The sequence below is a fragment of the Bos indicus genome, chromosome 8 (assembly GCF_029378745.1).
Source record: "Bos indicus isolate NIAB-ARS_2022 breed Sahiwal x Tharparkar chromosome 8, NIAB-ARS_B.indTharparkar_mat_pri_1.0, whole genome shotgun sequence".
NCBI lineage: Eukaryota > Metazoa > Chordata > Mammalia > Artiodactyla > Bovidae > Bos > Bos indicus.
Window position 1 is genome coordinate 73,306,584 of NC_091767.1, and position 6,000 is coordinate 73,312,583.

Genomic DNA, 6,000 nt, shown 5'->3' on the forward strand with positions numbered 1-6,000 from the left:
TGCCACCCGAGTTGCCGTTTAATTAGGTCTGTGTGGGTTTGGGGAAGGGGTTGGCGCAGAGTCGGCCACCCGCGCCGTGGAGGAGCGCCGGTTAACGATGGAGTGAGCCGCGCGGTGGCTGCGCCCGGAGGGTCTCTCGCATCTCGATGGCCTCCGGCTACCCCCGAAGAAACCACCTTTTCGAACACGCCACAAAAAATCCGCCCTGAGCCGCACGGAGGCCCGACAGGCTCAGCTGCGGCCCGGGGAAGCCCGGCCCGGCGGGGGTGCGGAGCCCACGCGGGCCTCCGGGGCTTGGGCCAGCCAGCTTCGTTCCGCCCCTTGCCGGGGTCGAGAAAAATCCAAGATGAACATTATTAAAATTCTTCCTGACCATCTAGTTACACAAAACCAAGGTCGGGGTCGTGGTATTCCGTCTTTCCCCTTGTCCCCTCCTTTGTTTACTCTTCCCAAGAAACCCCCGGGTGTTTCCCTCCCCCGCGTTCAAATTTCACATCTGCATCTTGGTGCGATACGTTCAATTTCCTCCCGATTGGTTTTAAGGCCGGTTTCCCCCGTCTCTTTCTCGGTCCAGTCTCCTGGGCGCCGCGTCTCTCCTCCGGGTCAGAGGTTCCGAGATTTTTCTTAGAAAATTGCTCTCTGGGCCTAGTTCTAGTCCAGCATGGCCCAAAGATGAAATTGAAGGTGTGAGAACACCCCCCCGCCCCCCCCCCCCCGCCATCCCCACCCCACACACACACACAGAGCCCGATCTTCACCCCCACCCCTAGACACACACGGGGCGCTTAGGTCTAGCAACCGGACGAACTGAGCCTGACTAGTTCCCAGGGAATTCGATCAGCAGGGTCAGTCTGGGTTTTATAAATGTAAAAAAGCAGCACTCTCCGAAAACCTCTCTTCGGACGTGAATTTTCCAATTTGTTTGCTTTAGTTAACACCTTTGATTTTTATTTGTCTGAGTAGAAATAGATTGGCTCACTCTGAACCCTGACAATATTTAGCTCACAATGCTTCGTAAAATAATTTTTTTAAATACCCAACTCCACTCCCCCCTCCCCAGTTCAGATTTCAACTCTGCATCAGTTAAATATCCAAATCCACCAACTCCACTCCAAATTTCTTTTTGAAATTGGACTTGAACGCTTCATAAATGAGAATTCCCCGGGGTGGGGGGAGGGGCAGGAACTACTGTATTCACGAATGTGCTACAAATATTTCAGGACTCCATCATAATACCAAACAGAGCCCTTTAAAGACAATTTGGTAAAAATTTAGATTCTCTTCTTGATTTATTTTTTCAGAGTGAAAGGGATTCCAGCGGGAACAGCTGCAGAAATACTGAGGCGACGAAAAACACTTTTTAGACACACGATGTGACACCCAGGCCAGTGAAAACGGACTGAAGGAGTCAGAGGGCTTTATCCTAACATTCGACAACTCCAGAAAGTCACTTCCTCATTCTCTCCTCTTCTTTTTCTTCCTCTTCTTTTTCTTCCTCTTCTTTTCTCTCCTGCTCTTTCACCCTCTCAGAAATACCCTTCCCTCTCGTTCTCTTGTTCCGGCCGTGCCGAGCGAGCGATGGAGCGGAGTCAGAGACGCGGAAAGGTCAGCAGAACAAATTTTCGAAGCAGAAGACGCGTTTGGACGTTTGGAGCGCAGACGTCGGAGCAGGGTCCACGGTGTGTGTGTGTGTGTTGGGGAACAGGTGATCCACAGAGAAAGAAGTGCCTGTTGCGGCCTCCACGCGCACCTGGGGACCCGATTTCCTGGGTGGATAGGGTGGCGTTTGCGTCAAGCCCGGGTTTGAGGCTGTGCTGAGGTAAGCCAGCCGTTTGCAACCCCTTTAGGAGGAAGCTGCGCACCAAGGCGGTGGCGTCTCCGTCACCTCGGAATTAAGGCGAATTGACCCGCATTAAGAGACCCAATCGAGCAAGTCTCCCGCAGAATAGGGCTGAAAGGAAGATACAAACGAACGCAAGGGGGACGTTTACCCAGCACTTCTGCGAAGCCAGGCACTTTCTCACCTTTAAACTTGACAGCCACACTTTAAGACGGACCTATTTGCCCCCACTTTACAGTTGAATGAAATGAGGATGGGAGGTGACAAGTGACATCTCAGCTGATAAGTAGGGAACAAAGACCCCTACTGATGTCCCACTTCTAAGGCAACACAATGGTGAGCAACTTAAGGCCTTAACACAGAAAAAGTTCAGTGGGACTCTTTCCGGCCCTTTTTTTTCGGCTTCTCGATTTAGTTGAGGGAGAAAGATAACATGTGCTCCTCCGAAGCGACCCTCGCTCCCCACCCCCCACCCGCGTCTTTTCCTAATGGTCCCAGCACCGCCCCCCTCTGCCAGCCGGCAGGGTAAAGCCCTCGAGACCCGCCAGCTCCCTCTCCGCTCGCCGCGGAGGTGTGAGCGATGTGTTGATTATTCATATTTTTGCCGAGCTTACCCTCCACCGCGGCCGCCGGGCCGCATCTCACACGTACACTCACGTACACACTTGTACACACGCGCTCCGCGGCCCTGACCTCGCCCTGTGCTCTGCGCCCGCGGGCATCGCGACCCCCACTCCAGGGACCCCCTCCTCGATCTGGTGTGTGTGTGTGTGTGTGTGTGTGTTAGTCGCTCAGTCGTGTCCTACTCTTTGCGATCCCATGGACAGTAACCCACCAGGCTCCTCTGTCCATGGGATTCTCCCGGCAAGAGCTGTGGAATGGGTAACCATTTTCTTCTCCAGGGCACCTTCCCGACCCAGGGATCGAACCGGAGTCTCCCGCATTGGGGTCAGAGCCACCTGGGAAGGGGAGGGGTGAGCAAAAGACTCCCACTCCCCACTCTGCGCAAGTCACCTCTTCCTCCAACCTCCGAAACGCACACTTGGCTTCCGGATCCAACTTTCTTCCCCATAATACACTTGTCTTCCCAACTCCCCATCCCTACCCCCGCCCCGGATTGCGTGTGAGGAGAGGGGGAGTGGGTACAGCTACAAACATGTCACCAGTCAGAATATCATTCCAGTCGGCACCAGGCGATCTCCTCTCACACACACACCTCAGCGTCACCTCCACCCACACCACACACCTCCGTGGCAAGAGACAAAATCGGGAAAAGGCAGTTGGGTACAAGGCATGCTTTCACGTTGTCTTTAACGGTGTAAATAGGACTTCTAGCTCTAGGATCTCCTCAAATGCTGCCCGAGGGCTAGAAATTCCCATTTCTGGCTAATGCGAACCCCTCCGCATCTCCCTGGAGGTGGACACGCATTTCAGGGCGGCGGGGTTCAGGGTTAGGAAACTTCAGAACAGGCTGGGAAAACAGCGAGCAGACCGGGCCGGGCGGCTCGTCCCACCCTCGAAGGGGCGACAGAATTTCCACTTACTCTGGTTTCACGGAGGAAATCGAGCAGGGGTCAAGTTGCTTAGAGGGTGAGCAGCCGGGACTGTCTCGAGGGCCGGGAAGCGCCTGAACAGTATTATGAGCAATGGCAGCTGTGCCCGATAGGGGGCGCTGGACTAAAGGCAGTAAAACCGTCTCGAGTGCCGCACTTTCTGCAGCTCTGACGCGGGGCGAGTTGGGGCACTCCCAGGGACCGGGGAGCCTGGTAGGCTGCCCTCTATGGGGTCGCACAGAGTCGAACACGACTGAAGCGACTGAGCAGCAGCAGCAGCAGTGTTTTCTATGGCTTCCCTGGTGGCTCAGCTGGTAAAGAACTTGCCTGCATTGCGGGAGACCTGGGTTCGACCCCTGGGTTGGGAAGATCCCCTGGAGAAGGGAATGGCTACCCACTCCAGTATTCCGACCTGGAGAATTCCATGGACAGAGGAGCCTAGCGAGCTACAGTCTATGGGGACGCAAAGTGGTCCCTATGGGGGATGCAGGATGAAAAAGGAGAAACCCTTCTGGCAGATTAGAGCCTCGCATTTGCTAGTGAGGTCTTGGGCATTTGATCCTTCTCCTAGGGGCCTCAGTTTCCTAATCCGTAAAATGGGAGTGTTATTCCTTTGACCCTCAATTTCTTTATTGGTAAAATGGACCTATTTCTTTCCCCAGGGCTTCACTTGCCTTATGGACTAAAAGGTAGCTTAGGTGAAAGTAGCTGGCCCATAGTAGGTGTTGAATAAATGCCTTTTTCCCTTTGCCAACTTCATCGGTAAAATGCGCAGGACGATATTGGCTCATTGTACGTCACTAGGGCCTGTGAGTCTCCTGTGAGCGTGGTTTTCACCCACCACCCCTCCTGACCCCACGCTTCCTGTGAGCTCCTTGAGCAGGATTTCGGACTTGCTTTTCTTAGTTCCTTGGCTCGCGCCGGCTGTTCCCTACAGTGGGCGCTATTTTTGTTGCTGTTCGTTTGTTTGTTTGTTTAACATGGAATTATCTCTAGCAAAGTGCTTTGGAACCTATCTGGTGCCTCCGGGTGTCAGAGGGCCTGGAAGGCTCGATGGGGCCTTTCCCCGGGGAGGGGCTGGGACTTACTAGGAATCTGCGATCGAGACCCAGCGCTGCCATTTCCGCAGCAGTGGGCTGGTCGCACCCCGAACGCGAGCGCGGTTGGCTATGGGGCCATTGCAGGCGGGCAGGCGTGCTGGAATCGCGAAAACCTCCAGAGAATTGAAGGAAAATGCAAGGAGTTCTGGAAAGGTCCTTCCGTCGGGGTGGCCATCACCAGCTGATTGATGGGGAGCCGGGAGCCCCTCCGCGCGCTGCGCGCTCCGCAGGGGACGCGGCTCTCCAAACGCTGTGTGCTGGTCTCGGTCTCCGTGGAACTGAACTCCCGAATAGCGCTTCCTATAATCCGCGTTCAGCGAAGCTGACCAGGGAAGACAAGAGGCTAAAGAAACCAGACGCAGAGAGCAGGAAAGGAGGGGGTCCGGGGGAGGAAAGAGGTTCTGGAAATTTTATATCCCATAGTACTAAAGCCTCCTAGAAGCTCCTTATTAACTGCACCTTTTATGCAAAAGCAATGCATGTTTAATGCAGAAAAAAATATGCATAGAAACAAAAACAACAAAAGAAATTCAAAACCTCGCCTAATCAAACTAACAAAGACTGGTTGTTCATATTTGGGTGGGTTTTCTCTCACCTTTCTTTCTGATTTCTATATACTGATTTGTAACTTTTTTGCTCATTTAATATAGTATATTTTCCATACAACTAAATATTTTCCTACAGTAATATTTTCCTAGTAATATTGTCATACTATTTCATTTTCCAGAAAAGTTACACTATTAATTGTTCAACCAATTGCTATTGTTGAACATTTGTTATTTCTGATTTTTCACCATTATAAATAACACTGTGATGAACATCTTTGTAGATTTTGCTTTTCACATACTATGTGAGATAAAGTCCTAGAAGTAAAACTGCAAGATCAAGGGTTATGCATTTTTCTTAAACCTTGATACAGAGTGATAAATTGTCTTCTTGAAAGACAATATTTACTCTCTCCCTGCCCCCACATTCAGTCTTGCTCAATCCTGGAAGTTATTTTCTTATTTTAAAAATTTGTTAATTTGATAGATTGCAAATGTCTTTTGGTTCTTTTATTTGAGATTTATTTATATTTCATGAATTTCCAATAAGGAGAAATTAAATTTCATTCATTTTTTTGGCCACTGCATTTTGGGGTGTTGCAATTTCCTATTTTATTAGGATGTTGCATTCTAATTCATCATGTATGTTGCAAATATTTCCCCCAGTCTTTGTTTGCCCTTCATTGTGTTTATGGTAATTTTTTGGTGGCAGATACAGATGTAGTTAAAATTTTTTAATGTGCAAGTAATAAAATAGCAGTAACCTAAGTTATAAAGACACTTAAATATCTGACATAACAAGAAATCTGAGGGTAGATGGCCCCAAAGTTAGGGGGTAGTGTTGCTTAGTCACTAAATCGTGTCCAACCCTCTGCGACTCCATGGACTGTAGCCCACCAGGCTCCTCTGTCCATGGAATTTCCCAGGCAAGAATACTGGAGTGGGTTGCCATTTCCTTCTCC